Below are 18,005 nucleotides of genomic sequence, written 5' to 3' on the forward strand. Positions count from 1 at the left end.
ATGTTGCGATTTCCCTATGGAAATCAATCCTAACTATGACTACCTACTGGCGACCGCCAGTAGGTAATATATATATATATATATATATTCACTGAAAAAACCATAGGTTATAGACCATATATAGTTAGGAATTAGCATTTACAAAACCTTAAAAATTCACTGAAAAAACCATAGGTTATAGACCATATATAGTTAGGGATTAGCATTTAAAAAACCTTATTTTACTCACACAAAACCATTGAAATTCCATATATAGTTAGTTGTACTAACTATATATCACGCACCCGCAATCCACTGCTGATGATGTCACATATTACATCATTCATGACATGGTCAGTGACATCACTGATGACATCACTGATGACATCTCAAATGACATCACTGATGACATCACTGATGACATCATCCAGTGACTGTGTGTTTCTGTAAAGTTTAAATATGTTTTACATATTGAAGAATGAGTAGATGTAGAAGTGTCTGGATGAAGGATTTAGTAGGTGCGTGACTGACTGTATGAGTGAGTGATTAAATGTGTCTCACTGAGTGCATGGGTTAGTGACTAAACTGTCTTAATTTGTGCATCATTATGTCTGTTGTTCTGTAAACTGCTGCATGTGTTGATCAGTAGCTATATGAGTAACTATATAGGTTATTGATTGGTTGCCCAAGCATTTGTATGGGAGACTGAGTGTGTGTGTGAGTGGCTGGGAAGTGTATGACTCTGTGCATAGATGTATGGGTTCAAAAGTGCATGTTGGAAACAGCTGTATGGGCGGTTGACTGTGTGCATGACTGTATTGGTGAGTGAATAGATATCTCAGTGCTACATGTCAAATTAAGTACATATGTAAAATACAGTACATGTGAGAGTTGACATATATAAATAACTGTGCATAAGAGCCAGTGAATGTGTGAGTGGCTGTATGGATCATTGTGAACTTGTATCCAGGATTGTATAAGTGAGTAAATATGTTTTAGTATTTGTTTGAATAAGTAAGTAAGGTGTGTTTAACTGTATAGTTAAGGAAATGGAGGTGTGATTGATTGTTTGCATGACTGTCTAGGTGTGTGTGTAACTTCATGGATGAGTGACAATCTGTGAGTCTGTGTTTACACTGAGTGTATCTAAGGTTATATTAGAGTCTGAAGAGGTTCATCGTATTATCACAACAGTGATGTCATCAGTAATGTCATTTGAGATGTCATCAGTGATGTCATCAGTGATGTCATTTGAGATGTCATCAGTGATGTCATCAGTGATGTCATTTGAGATGTCATCAGTGATGTCATCAGTGATGTCACTGACCATGTCATGAATGATGTAATATGTGACATCATCAGCAGTGGATTGCGGGTGCGTGATATATAGTTAGTACAACTAACTATATATGGAATTTCAATGGTTTTGTGTGAGTAAAATAAGGTTTTTTAAATGCTAATCCCTAACTATATATGGTCTATAACCTATGGTTTTTTCAGTGAATTTTTAAGGTTTTGTAAATGCTAATTCCTAACTATATATGGTCTATAACCTATGGTTTTTTCAGTGAATTTCATTGGTTTTTTAATAGCTAATATCAAAACCTTTACAATGTATTATTCTTTAAAAAGAAAAATATTTTTTACATGTTTTTTATACAATTTTTTTTGTATTTTTTTTGTTTCGCTCCCAGTACGCGTACCGGTTAGCTTCCCGTTAGCTCAATCCGGAGGCGCGACCCGGTACGCGAACTGGTAAACGTTCCTTTAGCGCACCTCTCGCGTTACAAAACAACATCGCGACGCTTCGCGTCAGCATGACGTTTCGCGTTCTCGCGTAATACGTCATATTACGTGCTACGTTCGCGTACCCGGAAGCGCAGCGGTACGCGAACCGGAAGCGATCCGCGGCGCGGCGCCGACCGCGTAATGTAAACATAGCAGGTCATGTGACTCGATAATAACACTTTTCATTGGTTCATTTCACTTTTGGTTTCCTAATGATGTAATACAAGGTCATGTGATCTAAAATGGACACTTTTCATTGGTTTAGAACTTTTGTTTTTCCCAAATGATGAAAACCCCTCCTTCTTTCATCACTCTGACTTTCATCTTGGTGAGAGAAAGACCCTTTATTGAGACTTTGTGATGGCTTCATTAGTAGCTTCAGCTGGTGCTAGCCCACCACCTCCACCAAATCCAAGAAAGAGAGGACCACCTGCAGAAGTAATTCTGCAAGAAGAGGAAGAACAGGAAGAGGAGGAAGAGGAGGAAGAGCATGAGTTTTTGCCAGAGGAGCCCAGGAGGTACAATCGACAGGAGAATTATATCTGGCAATTCTACAGAATTCCTGAGGGGCAAAAGAAAGTGAATGCTCGTTACGTGTTTTGCCGCATATGCGGTGACAGATTGTCAAGGGGCACTGATAAAAAATATAGTTATGGCAATCATACTATGCATCGGCATATGAGTAGGTGGCACCCAAATAATTATAGTGCTGCCCAGCTACGTGACCAACAACAAAATCCCCTCCAAATGGCAAGAAGATCGGTGGTTCCAGAGGTGTCGGGACCAGAGGCGAGGGAGGTGATTGCAAACATCCAAATGTTGTTTGGGCACGTAAAACAAGTGTGCGTGGAATGTGGCGCTTTCATCTGCTACAGAGAAAGTAGCATCACTTTGATTTTGCGAGCAATTCAAAATCATATTAATGTTTGCACAAGACGCACCAAAAAATAAATTCTTTTTTTTTTTTGCTCCTGTTGAGCCCTTTATAATGGATCGTTTTTGTTTCCCCCCCCCCCAAAAAAACCAAAAATTTTTTAAAAACGTTCAGAAAATACAAAAAAAGTAAAAAAATGTTCAAAAAATACTAAAAAAAATATAAAACAACAAAAACATAAAAAAAAAGTTCTTTTCAGAACTAACTCCCCATTATAAAAAAATTGGTAGAATATTTGGAACTCTGCCAACCTGTATTTCTCTTAGTTCGCTCCCGGAGCGCTACCCGGTACGCGTACCGGAAGCTAACCAAAAAAATATTTTTTAAAAAAGAACAGTAACTATAAGGGAAGGAAATACACAGTTATGTTAAAAGAAAGACAGCTCTAGGGAGTAAACTAAGGATACTGTTACCTACAATCCACTGTTGATGATGTCACATATTACATCATTCATGACATGGTCAGTGTTTCGGTCGAATTATGATACAAGATGGAGGGCAAATAATGTTCAGAATGGGTAGAAGGGGGCACGGTAGACTTATCTTGACCCCCTAGGTTTTGTGAGGGTGGCTGAGGAGGCCCATATGTGCGGAAAAAAACAAAATGGTGGACTCCCGTTACGCTTAAGGTTCGCGTACCAGGGCGCTCACCGGTTCGCGTACCGGGTCGCTTCCTGGGAAGCGCACCATCAAAAAAGGTGGGAAAGTAGTTCACAGAAAAGCCACTGGAGACAATTTCACCAAATATAGAATAGCTCATACTACATACCAATCCCTACCATTTTCACAAATTTGATTGGAATTCCATTTAGCCATTTAGCCTGTAGTCCTCTCTAAATACCGTGAGGTAAATTACTTCACAAAACACATCTGAAGTGTTGGAATTGACAACCAATTAAAATGTTACTTTCATTTTCTACTTTTTTTACCTGACATTTGATTGGTTATGTACCCGAATATATATAAAGGAAGAGAAGGAAACACAGCCATTTTGACTACTACTTCCTGGTGTACATTTCATTTGGATTTTCATTAATAACTTCAACTTCTTTTTAAAGGTAAGTTGTTATTTTTAAAACTGAAGTATATTGTGCACTTTAAGTTAATATGGCAAACTTTTTCTGTTAGTTATATACTATCCCTCTGTAGTACTTATAAATTTAGATACACTTTTTTATATTCCTACTTCCACTCTGATACTATACACTGCCCAAAGATAAATTCTCTGATAAAAACTGCCTATCTAAAATTAATCCCAACAGTGCCCTACCTCTACTAATATATATTTTTTTTATGCAAATTTCAGGAAAAATGGAAAGTGAACAAAACATTTCATTTGAAATTGTCCTTCCAGAGTCCAACACAGAAATCATTGATCCAAATGAGATTGAATTTATGGATGAAACATGGGACCAAGAACTACTGCAATGTGTGCAAGCAGTAGATAACCTCCTTGCAAATGAGGACATTTTACAACCTCAGAGACTACAATCTATATTCCATGATTATGAAATTTCTGACAATGAAATGTTAGAAAGTTTAATAAATTATGAAACACAATAAAAAAAGTTTAAAAAAAAAAAAATAATCAACAAAACCAACAATCAATTAACATACAGCATTTGAAAAGTCTATCATTCATTTTTTATTGTGATACGCTCCCCAGTACGCTTCCCGGTTCGCGTACCGGGCGCTAACCACGAAAAAAAACAAAAAAAAAATTTTTTTTTTTTTTGCTTAGCGGGGCCCCTTTAAAGCCTCCACATCAAACCTAGGGGGTCAGGGAGTATCTACTATGCCCCCTTAAGGTCATTTGCCCCTTCGCTTTTGACCTCCTCTTGTCTCTCGATCCTACCGAGAGACAAGATGGCGGCCGCTCCGGACTGTTTAGAATGTTGACAGACACCGGAGAGCCAATCAACTTCGCTACGCGAAGTTCCGTTACGCGTCAAGTACGCGTACCGGGGCGCTGCCTGGTCCGCGCTTACAGATATATATCTTTTTTTGAACGTTATTTTCTCAAAATCCACTGCAGCACATATATTGAGACCTACAAAAGGCACATCGGGCTACCAGTCCCTACAATTTTGCCAAGTTTCGTGCAAATCCATTCAGCCGTTCGGGCTAAAAGTGAGGCTAACCGCCCTATGGAAAACTCAATGTTAAAAACACGTTTTGGGACCCCCCTTTTTTCTCGGCCCCCCCTGGACCAACTCCCCCCAAATTTCCAGTGGCTGCTCAGAAACAAAATGTTCCATTTTCCAGAAAATTTCAGCCAATTCCGTCCACAAACGCCAAAGTTATTAGACATAGAATTTTCAAAAATCCCATAGGGAAAAAATCCTAACTATATATACCTACTGGCGACCGCCAGTAGGTAATATATTCACTGAAAAAACCATAGGTTATAGACCATATATAGTTAGGAATTAGCATTTACAAAACCTTAAAAATTCACTGAAAAAACCATAGGTTATAGACCATATATAGTTAGGGATTAGCATTTAAAAAACCTTATTTTACTCACACAAAACCATTGAAATTCCATATATAGTTAGTTGTACTAACTATATATCACGCACCCGCAATCCACTGCTGATGATGTCACATATTACATCATTCATGACATGGTCAGTGACATCACTGATGACATCACTGATGACATCTCAAATGACATCACTGATGACATCACTGATGACATCATCCAGTGACTGTGTGTTTCTGTAAAGTTTAAATATGTTTTACATATTGAAGAATGAGTAGATGTAGAAGTGTCTGGATGAAGGATTTAGTAGGTGCGTGACTGACTGTATGAGTGAGTGATTAAATGTGTCTCACTGAGTGCATGGGTTAGTGACTAAACTGTCTTAATTTGTGCATCATTATGTCTGTTGTTCTGTAAACTGCTGCATGTGTTGATCAGTAGCTATATGAGTAACTATATAGGTTATTGATTGGTTGCCCAAGCATTTGTATGGGAGACTGAGTGTGTGTGTGAGTGGCTGGGAAGTGTATGACTCTGTGCATAGATGTATGGGTTCAAAAGTGCATGTTGGAAACAGCTGTATGGGCGGTTGACTGTGTGCATGACTGTATTGGTGAGTGAATAGATATCTCAGTGCTACATGTCAAATTAAGTACATATGTAAAATACAGTACATGTGAGAGTTGACATATATAAATAACTGTGCATAAGAGCCAGTGAATGTGTGAGTGGCTGTATGGATCATTGTGAACTTGTATCCAGGATTGTATAAGTGAGTAAATATGTTTTAGTATTTGTTTGAATAAGTAAGTAAGGTGTGTTTAACTGTATAGTTAAGGAAATGGAGGTGTGATTGATTGTTTGCATGACTGTCTAGGTGTGTGTGTAACTTCATGGATGAGTGACAATCTGTGAGTCTGTGTTTACACTGAGTGTATCTAAGGTTATATTAGAGTCTGAAGAGGTTCATCGTATTATCACAACAGTGATGTCATCAGTAATGTCATTTGAGATGTCATCAGTGATGTCATCAGTGATGTCATTTGAGATGTCATCAGTGATGTCATCAGTGATGTCATTTGAGATGTCATCAGTGATGTCATCAGTGATGTCACTGACCATGTCATGAATGATGTAATATGTGACATCATCAGCAGTGGATTGCGGGTGCGTGATATATAGTTAGTACAACTAACTATATATGGAATTTCAATGGTTTTGTGTGAGTAAAATAAGGTTTTTTAAATGCTAATCCCTAACTATATATGGTCTATAACCTATGGTTTTTTCAGTGAATTTTTAAGGTTTTGTAAATGCTAATTCCTAACTATATATGGTCTATAACCTATGGTTTTTTCAGTGAATTTCATTGGTTTTTTAATAGCTAATATCAAAACCTTTACAATGTATTATTCTTTAAAAAGAAAAATATTTTTTACATGTTTTTTATACAATTTTTTTTGTATTTTTTTTGTTTCGCTCCCAGTACGCGTACCGGTTAGCTTCCCGTTAGCTCAATCCGGAGGCGCGACCCGGTACGCGAACTGGTAAACGTTCCTTTAGCGCACCTCTCGCGTTACAAAACAACATCGCGACGCTTCGCGTCAGCATGACGTTTCGCGTTCTCGCGTAATACGTCATATTACGTGCTACGTTCGCGTACCCGGAAGCGCAGCGGTACGCGAACCGGAAGCGATCCGCGGCGCGGCGCCGACCGCGTAATGTAAACATAGCAGGTCATGTGACTCGATAATAACACTTTTCATTGGTTCATTTCACTTTTGGTTTCCTAATGATGTAATACAAGGTCATGTGATCTAAAATGGACACTTTTCATTGGTTTAGAACTTTTGTTTTTCCCAAATGATGAAAACCCCTCCTTCTTTCATCACTCTGACTTTCATCTTGGTGAGAGAAAGACCCTTTATTGAGACTTTGTGATGGCTTCATTAGTAGCTTCAGCTGGTGCTAGCCCACCACCTCCACCAAATCCAAGAAAGAGAGGACCACCTGCAGAAGTAATTCTGCAAGAAGAGGAAGAACAGGAAGAGGAGGAAGAGGAGGAAGAGCATGAGTTTTTGCCAGAGGAGCCCAGGAGGTACAATCGACAGGAGAATTATATCTGGCAATTCTACAGAATTCCTGAGGGGCAAAAGAAAGTGAATGCTCGTTACGTGTTTTGCCGCATATGCGGTGACAGATTGTCAAGGGGCACTGATAAAAAATATAGTTATGGCAATCATACTATGCATCGGCATATGAGTAGGTGGCACCCAAATAATTATAGTGCTGCCCAGCTACGTGACCAACAACAAAATCCCCTCCAAATGGCAAGAAGATCGGTGGTTCCAGAGGTGTCGGGACCAGAGGCGAGGGAGGTGATTGCAAACATCCAAATGTTGTTTGGGCACGTAAAACAAGTGTGCGTGGAATGTGGCGCTTTCATCTGCTACAGAGAAAGTAGCATCACTTTGATTTTGCGAGCAATTCAAAATCATATTAATGTTTGCACAAGACGCACCAAAAAATAAATTCTTTTTTTTTTTTTGCTCCTGTTGAGCCCTTTATAATGGATCGTTTTTGTTTCCCCCCCCCCAAAAAAAACCAAAAAAATTTTAAAAACGTTCAGAAAATACAAAAAAAGTAAAAAAATGTTCAAAAAATACTAAAAAAAATATAAAACAACAAAAACATTAAAAAAAAAGTTCTTTTCAGAACTAACTCCCCATTATAAAAAAATTGGTAGAATATTTGGAACTCTGCCAACCTGTATTTCTCTTAGTTCGCTCCCGGAGCGCTACCCGGTACGCGTACCGGAAGCTAACCAAAAAAATATTTTTTAAAAAAGAACAGTAACTATAAGGGAAGGAAATACACAGTTATGTTAAAAGAAAGACAGCTCTAGGGAGTAAACTAAGGATACTGTTACCTACAATCCACTGTTGATGATGTCACATATTACATCATTCATGACATGGTCAGTAACATCAACAGCAGTGGATTGTAGGTAACAGTATCGTTAGTTTACTCCCTATAGCTGTCTTTCTTTTAACATAACTGTCTATTTCCTTCCCTTATAGTTACTGTTCTTTTTTAAAAAACATTTTTTTGATCAGTCATAAACAGTGACATTAATAGAAACAGAGAGAGTGAACAAGAGTGAAGAACTATGGTCCTCCTCAGCCACCCTCAGAAAACCAAGGGGGTCAAGATACATCTACCGTGCCCCCTTCTACCTATTCTGAACATTATTTGCCCTCCATCTTGTATCTTGATTCGAACGAAACACAAAATGGTGGACTGCCATAACGCTGCTGGTTTGCGAACCGGGCAACTTCCCAGGAAGCGGTCCCAAAAAAAAAAAAGTTGGGAAAGTAATTCACAGACACTAAGAGTAATAGAGATGGAGTGAGTGAACAAGACTGAGGAACTATGAGAACAGAGGGACTGAGAAAAAGAGTGGAAGGAGTTGAGTAAATAGGTAATAGAGAAAGGAATGAGGAAAGTAGCAAAGGCAGGAAACTGAGGATTAAAGAAGTGAAGCAGTGGATCTAATAGTAGGTGAATGTGATAGAAATGTAACGAAAAGAGTACAACTATTTACCTTGTAATTGCCGTTAAATTAATCACATTTTATTTCTATACTTTCAATCTGTGAAAGAGAGAACCAACATTTGAAAAAAATTAAAATATGTATTTAAAAATTACAAAAGACAAGGGAAAATATTGAAGGACAAATAGTTTTTCAACAACTTTGACACTGACAGAAGCTTCTGCTTCTCCAGGTCCTCTACACAATGCTAAAGATATACATTTTAAACTAACAGTATCTTGATGCAGATGAAGTGAGGCCTATCTTAAAACATGGTGCATCTTTTGCATTGCTCTTGTTTCAGAAAAGTGTCGCTTCAGTATGCCAATAACATGTCTCCTATCCAGAGATTTGTTTGAGGTGAGGCCTACTCAGAGTTCAAGATGAGATTTACACTTGTTGAAGTGTACAGAGGAGATAATATCTGTGAAAGTCTACTAATGAAGTGAGTCATGTCCACTGCACTCTTCAACAAAGTAGAAACCTCCTATGTTTCCCTGGACAGACCTAAACTTGATCTGCACAATGTGATTCGTAATGATAGGAAACTCAGGTGATGTAATTGAAATATGTGCAATTTATTTTGCTCATTTCACAATCACATCACTTGTGTTTCCTTTGCTTAGGTATCTCATTGTGCAGATGTAGTCCAGCATATGAAAGAATACGTAGAAGTGCAGCACTGCATACAATAAATTTAACACTTACAGAAAACTCACCTTCTCCATGCCTCCTACACAGTTCTACATATACATCATAAATGCAAACAGTACAGAATTAATTATACATGTTAAATGATTTATTTTTGCTGTTCTCAGAATGTATCAAAATTCACTAAAAACAGTGACTTGAAGGTATTCATCATGTAACAGCGGGGAAAAAAAAACACAATCAAAATGATTGTGTTTAAAAAACCCATACAACATCAGAAAATAAAATTCAGAACTCCTTAAAGTTAACTTACTTTCCATGACGTCCAAGGATGTCCTATGAACAGCTTACACTCTTTTGTGCTGTTATTACTTTCAGCCCGCCACTTTCTGAAAGAAAACCTCCATCGTTTTTAAAAACACGTTACATGCAATAAATGACTTCTTGCTCTCTACCACTATTTTCCACAAGGCCAAATCTAGTCAGAGATATTTATAACTCTTGGATTTCTTGTAAGCCAATCCCATCATTTGGCATTTCCGCAACTTTCAGAATTAAAATGTTGAAGATCATTTTCACAATCCTGGAATAGTAATATCTTCCCCTTCTTGGTCAGTCATGTTCTACATTTCCTATGACACTGATACTGCTTAATATGAAGCAGACTTACACTACCTCTATGAGTACTACAATTATTTAATTCTCTACATCACTTTTAATCACAAAGCAATGTAAAACAGTAGACAGCATTGCAGACTTACATTCCCTCTACTCCATGTTTTGATTGGCTGCTTCAATTAGCTTATGAAAAGAAACAGTTTTTCTGAACTCATTTAAAGTGCACATACATCTCCATGATGTCCAATCCTTTGATTAGAAGTTATGTCTCTGAACTACACTTATCCTCAAGGCCAAATTGTGTAGGAGCCATTAGAACTTCTTGAAATTCCACAGATCATATCCCGAGATTATTTTCCTAAAATTTTGGTTTTAAAAACACCAGGTAAGAGTTTTTAAGGTCATACGGCAATTTTTTTTTGAAAATTAAAACAGAATCATTGCAGAATGACCAGCCATTTCTAGACTTTAAATAAGCTGTGTAATGTCCTGATGATATTGAAGGGCCGTCATGATATATAATTGCTGTAGTTACAAAAGTCCTTCCTGATATTGACAACTGCGAAGCTACAAAATTTTTTATTAAAGTTGTCAATTTTGTTCCATCAGGCCTACATCGTTGGAACATTAAAATGACGTACTGGCCATATGTTCGTATAAATAATGTGGACATCATTTCAGATTTACATTGGCTACACTCCATGCTGTGATTAGCAGCTTTTACTAGCTTATTAAAGGAGACTGATTTACTGTCTGGCAAAGTTAAATATATAAATCTTTCTGAGTCTACACTAGTAGTACTTGATACCATACAGCTCTCGCAGTCATGCTGCCATTGATAAGAAAGCCCAAACAGCTGATCTACATCTACACCTTCAGCATGTAATACATCAAGCATATACATTAAAAACTCCTGACAATCTTGCTGAATATTTTGAGAGAATTGTGTTTGCCCTGAACATCTGTCTAACAGGTTTCGAATTTCAGACACACTTTCTATTTTTGTTCTATCTGTGCTACATTTCTCTAACACAGAATTCAACAAACTGCAAAATCTTTGATCAGAATTGACCACAATCTCTTCTTTTACATTTTTTAGAGAAAACAAAACATTAATTACTACATTAGCATAGCAGTTGACACCAGAACTGTTTTCAAACTGAAAACCAACAACATCTTCAACAGAATCCTCTTTGTTTCTGCTTGTAATTTTAGGTTCATTCACTTTTTGTCTTTTTGCTACAACCTCCCCAGTATTGTTCTCATTTCTTCGTTTCCGGCCTACCAGACGTTTCTCAAACAAAGGAAACTGAGGCAAATGTGGCGCATACTCTCTTCTTAACCTATTGTATTCCTTAACACAATCTAGATCTGCACAAATGTTTCTGACATCACACTCAATCAAGTACAATCCCGATAAAGTTCTAACTCGTGACAATGCCACATATGCCATACCCTCCTTGAACACAGAACTGCCAATATTCACCAATGCAGTGTCTACACTTAAACCTTGCGATTTATGAATTGTCACCGCATATGCCAAGCAAACAGGGAACTGCTTACGGCGAACATATAAGTCTTTTACAAGCAAAAATCTAGCAGAACAACGAGCAATTAGCTGTACTTCCTCAATGCCATCAAATTTAATTTTTAAAAATTCAATTCCATCTCTATTTCTGTATTTCACAAAATCAACAACATTACCCATTGATCCATTTACCAGACCTCTTTCAACATGTAAATTCCTTCTTAAAATTATACGGCAGTTCAAGCACACATTCAGAGTCTTTTCAAAACCTGCAGTTTTAGATATAGTCTTCTCTAATGAATCCAATTTTGATTTCAGATTCTCAGACAAAATAATTGTTGATCCCATATGCTCTACTCTATCAATAGCTTCCACTTTCACAATCTCTTGCTTTTCTAAATGCAACATTTTGTTGTTAAATTTGGCACATTCTGCAAGAGTTGGCATCAAACATATTCCAGATTTCTTATCAGTAATTTTCTGAAAAATATTCTCAGGCACAACATCTTGTTCTGGATATAAATTTGACAGTAATCGTGCATGTAAAGCTTCTTTCCCATGCTCGGTCACTTTTCCAATTCTAACATCTTGTAGAATAGTCTTGTAAACTTCATCCTTTGCCTGACGCATATTTTCATGCAGTTCAGCATAATTGAAGTTTAACCATATATTGACGTTGCCAATGCTGCCTAGGCACTTCCTGGTATCTTCATGCGTGAGCATTTTGAACACAGGTTGCCCTTTCACTGGTGTCAGCTGCAGAAGATCTCCGAAAACAATGATGTGTTTGCCACCAAATAACACATCATACTCTGTTTTGAGAACTTCTTGCATCCTCAAATGCACAAAGGCAAGCATGACATTGGAAACCATGCTTACTTCGTCAATGATAAGAAGTTTCATTTTCCTCAAGATTCTTGAAACTTCAAAACAAGCATCTCCAGATAGCTTGTGATATTCTAATTTGTTGTCATGCTCCACTGGCAGCATCAGTAAACGATGTAAAGTAATCCCTTTAATATTATGTGCTGCCAGTCCAGTTGGAGCAGTGACAACACAAGACAGCGATGACTCTGTCCTTTCCTGCAAATAGCATGAAATTGCTTTAATGAGGAAACTTTTTCCAGTTCCCGCTTCTCCACTCACGTACAGTCGGACAGGCTTCAACGACGTACATGAGCACTCTTTCTTATCATGACTTAATCCATGATCAATTTGCATGGTAACTTCGTCATATATTTTCCTCTGCTCAACGTTGAGTTGCCTTTCCAACTCTTCTAAGTTAACCGCATCCTCTTGAGCATGTGCCATGGCTCTTTCCACCTCATTCATAGCAGTGGCAGCTTCATTTTCAATAAGAGGTCCTCCTAGTGGATCCTGACTCAATGAAGCAGAACTCTGACTGTCCTGAGAACTGTCTCTGGCAATCTCGGCTGCAATCGTTGCTTCCTGCTCAATTTCCGCATTCAACATTTCTACATATTTGGGAAAAGCAGGACATTCTATGGTCTCCTTGGCGGCATTGAAAGAGTCTTCATAACAGAGGAAATCTCCAAGCAGTTCCTCTTCTGCACGCCAAGGCTTGAAAAGTTGCAAAAGTGCTAAATAGAAAAACTCCTTTTTTTCAGGAGATTCGCCACTCAATTTTCGATGGTTTATCAAGTGGCATTTTCTTTGCTTCACCAGACATCCCTCACTTCCTATTACAGCATACACTCCTTTCTCAGTATCTTCTTTGATGTTCCTCTTGAACATGTAATTTTGCAGAACCTCATACAGACAAACATTCTCTAGGTGACTGCTTCGATTTGGATAATATGTATCCAACATGTTTGTCTTCAAAATGTCGGTACTGTTTGGCTCCTTTTCCGCCAAATACTCAATTTCCCGCACAGGTTTGAGAACTCGATTACGCGTTGCAGCAAGACCAAGACTCGCCCAAACGATACTCCTGGACTTGGCATAGAGACTTGCTGAAGACAACCGGTCAGAACATTCGTACGCTCCGATTTCTCGATGCGACAACATCTTGAGACTGAAACTGTACAACTTCTTGCTGAGGCTCTTTTCATGGGAAATGTCCTCCCACATATCCTTCAATTCTGTCTTCTCTTTTTTGGTGATGTAAGACGTCACATACCGAGCCACAGCCATACAGTTATCAGCCACAAACTGTATATCCATGTTAGCATTCCACATGGACAAAATCACCGGGTTGTAGTCGTTGATGTACTTGGACTCTTCGTTCCTCTTCAAATTGTAAGTGTTTTTAGGTGATTTCTTCATCACATTATGTCGCAGCGAAGACATCAAACTGTTTACTCTTCCTTTAGAAATCACCGGTCGTGGAAAGCCGAAACGACATTTGGTGTAGAACTTGTCTTTCTTTCGGAATTTACGACGGCAGTACTTTCCACATCGATGGCTTTGGAAACGCAGAACTTTTTCTCTTAGGCTTTTCTTCTCCTTTGCGTTTGGAACAGCACACGTAGAATACTGTTGGATGAAACTCATCACTGAGTCTTCTGGATCCGTTCCAAATTTAGGTGCATCCTTGATCCACAGCAACATATGTATATGAGGAGCACCTCTTGCTTGGTACTCCTTTCTCCAGAAGAAATCCAACACCTCTCCAAGAGGTGGATTCTTCTTATTCATGATGAAAGACATCATAGCTTCAAATCTATGATTGAAGTACCTACATACATTGACTGGATCCAAAGAGCACAGTTCTCCGGGTGTCTTGAATTCGATGTTTTCTACGTTAGCATTTGCCTCTCGTAGAAATTCAAGTAAGTCTTCCCAGCCATACTCGGCACAGCTCAGAGTGAGGAACCATGTGGGAGTACCTAAGTTCCTCAGCATACATTTTAAATCACCATGACGACGGTACCAGTACTCATTAGTACCACGCTGACACGCCATGAGATTAATCAGGTGAGAATCCAAAATACTATCTTGGACATTCACTTTATCCATAAAATCACTTGCCGAGATGTTTTGCATGTGTATACCACTTTTCAAGATGTGGTTCACTGCATATGACAGTCCAGACAGATCGCTTTCAAACAGGAGATGAAACAAATAAGGAATGCATTGTCGAAACCTAGCATCTCCTGCATACAATCGCAAAGTCCGGTATTCAGAAGCAGGAATTTGATGAGGTCGCTCATCATATCTTCCTCCCTGACCTGTTGGAAAAAGCTGTGGGAAACACCGAGCTTCCAAACTTTCCTCCCAAACACTAATGGGACTCCCTTTGGCTTGTTTCATTTGAAACAACTCAATAGCATTCCCCATGACTTCCTTTGAATGCAAAGGATGAACACTATAATGTTCATATATTTCCTCACTAGTAGAGGGTTCTACTTTCTCAATTTGACCAGCACACAAATCGCTATCCTCTTCCTCACTTACTTCCTCTTCTGCAACATATACATTCTTATAGTATTTATTATTTTTTTTCAAATACAATGTTGCCTTTTTAACTTTCCTAACATCTACTAAATCTTGCCATATTTTCTTATTCTTTGTCGGAACCCCATTAACTAAGATAACCAGAGGTTCCTCTTCCACTTTTTCTACTCCAATTGTGTTAATGTTTTTCTTCAAATCTAGAGGCAAATAAACAACTCTTCCCTTTAATCCTCTCTGTAAATCTGATGGAGGCAATTTCCCTGTCTTTGGCTCCATTCTTACAATAGCCTGAAAGGGATGGATACTTTGAATCAAAATAGATTCATAAGTATTTAAATCCTTCAATTCAGAAGGAATCTCAACCAATTCCAGATTATTATGAACTGCTCTAGCAGGCATCTGGTTTTGTTTTAATTTGTTACAACAATAAGTACACACACGTTGATCCAATCCCAAATCAAAACAATTTTCTACCATCAAGTATGTTGCAAAATCCTTCCATTCACTATTATTTTCCCTTTCACTTTTTGCATATAAATCCACTAACTTAGTCTGATTCTTATAATAAGTGCGTCGACAACACACACAAGTGAAATTAGGCCTCTCACTTGATTTCATGTCAAACGTCGCAATTTCCCTCTGGAAATTATCTGTACTGGAAACATGTACAGTATCTTCCAAATGACCCTCTATTTCTTGCTCAATTTCAACATTCTCCTCTTTACTTCCAAAGTAACAAAACTCAATTTCTTCACATATATTCCTCACATCTATTTCAGAACCATGCAAAAGAGCAGCGCATAATTGTTTCAGCATAATTGCTGGACTCTTAGCATAATACAACAGTCTAACTAACTTCCTCACTTTGTTATGATGCACTGCTAGCATCCTGAAATGATGAAAAACACTCTGGCATACTCTCCTGGAAAGACAAGCCAGTGAATGACCATGCAAACCTGTCACTTCTCTCACTCTGCAAGGATCTAATTCTTGCAACAACCTCATTTTCTGCTTCAAACTTTTCTTGTTAAATGACCGTACAAAATCACAAAGCAAATTGATGGAATCCTGTCGCACACTGCAAATACTACTACACTTCCAGGTGTACACAGGACCCTTAGCACGTCTTCCTAAAACCTCATTACCTAACAACTCTTCTGCCTCTGTTGTCACAAGTTTTTCTTTTTCAACTGGACAACCATCTTTCACTTCATAAGCACGACCACTGATGTCAACTGCATGCACCAAATCATTATCCTGGAAATAACTCTCTTCATTAAAAAATGCCTCACAGCTTGAACTATGTATCCATTCTCCAGAAAAAACTTCACAAAAATTACTACGATTAACTATTCTCTTCCATCTACTATTTCTTTTGAAATCAAAAATTGCCTTGTTTAGCTTCCTAATTCTATTGATTATCAAAATAAATAACTTACGTTTAATTTCAAAAGCCTGATCAATAACTTTCTCAACTTTTTTTTTCTCCTATAAAAAACTAATTTCTGTTGACCTTTCTTAATATTTTTTAACAAATTGCCAATTATCCTGTTACGGAACATTCGTTTACGAATCTCCGTAAACTGTTGTTTCCTTCTACTATCATGCACAGATTTATCTCTTGCTCTAGCAGTAACATTTTCATTTGTCCTTTTCTTTCCATTTGATTTACTTGTGTTGTTATGGATTGAAACATTTTCTGTACTAATATTTTTTTTATTAGAAATATTTTTTATGAAATATTTAGAGCTCTTACCCGGTGCTTTCTTCATCGCTTGAGAAATCTTTTTGTTAGAGGACTGCTGCATTTTTTTTTTCTCCTGCTGTCTTTGACGTTTTGCAGCCTTCATCTCTCTTATTTTTGTAGGCATAGTTGAATCTGAGGAAAAATATAATAAAAATGTTATTAAACATTATTATCAAACAGTAAATCAGTAATAGTGATCAAAAACATAACACACTACTTGACATTTTAAATAGAAGATTTTTTAGTCCTTGCAAATTTACAATACAGAAATAGCAGAAAAGAAATGAGATTTATATTTATGTTACCTATGCTATTTTATATGTGAATCTGATCTAATTTTATGAGCATATTTTAATATTTTATTGAAGACACTACACATAACCTGTTTTTGAAGGTGTCTTTATTTTTAAATTAAACGGTTTACCTTTTTACTTTTTATTGATTATAAATTTTAAAAATAAATGTTTATAATTCCAAAGGCTCAAGCAGGTCAGCTTCCCATCCTATATCATATAATTCGGACAAATCTGCATCCTCATCACGCTCTTCTTCATCCTCAGGATTTAAATCATCCAATGGATCAACATCCACTGATGTTTCAATTACAAGTTCAATGATGAGGTCAAAATCAACTGATTGCAGATTGTCGCTCATGTTGAGGTTGTCTTTATCTTTAAAGAAAGACAACAACAATGAGATGTTGCAGAGTAAGAGACAAATCTCACAGATTATAATAGTAAAATTATTTAACAAGAGTAACATTTTGCAGCTATTATTTAGCCATGTCCAGCGATGCTGAGCAGGTGAAGCCTATGTCTAATTTTTCACTGAACAGGACTCATCTGTTCTTAACCTTGGATAAGCCTCAACGACTCTGTGTCCCCTGCACATACTCAAATGTTAAAGTGCAGATTTATATTAAATGGCACATCCCCAGGCATGCACCAGTTAATGTGCACCACTGCTTTACCACCCATGGTGTGCCGCATTTACAATCAGATAGGAGAAAGCTGCTTCAAAACCCTGCGCCTGCTTGAAGCTGGCATAGGTCTTGACGCAGCATTGTATAGATGGGGCACCCCTGATCCTTGCTGGAGCTGCATCGCACTTACGATACAACTCCAGCAATGCGCCACCTTTACAGCACAGATGCGTCACGCATCTGTGCCTTTTTTGCCCCATGCTGCGCCGCATTGTAAATGCAGCACACCATGGGTGGCGGAACAGTGGCGCAGGATGACTGTCACATCCCTGGGGATGCGCCAC

At 37.9% G+C, this 18,005-nt stretch overlaps 1 protein-coding gene across 5 annotated transcripts in view; it reads right to left on the bottom strand.

Annotated features, from left to right (window-relative positions):
* LOC144773006 (uncharacterized) overlaps positions 1–18,005 on the bottom strand; it is a 2,495,654-nt gene that overhangs the window by 1,618,215 nt on the left and 859,434 nt on the right. The window lies entirely within an intron of this gene.

The sequence above is a fragment of the Lissotriton helveticus genome, chromosome 8 (genome assembly GCF_964261635.1).
Source record: "Lissotriton helveticus chromosome 8, aLisHel1.1, whole genome shotgun sequence".
Taxonomy (NCBI): Eukaryota; Metazoa; Chordata; class Amphibia; order Caudata; family Salamandridae; genus Lissotriton; species Lissotriton helveticus.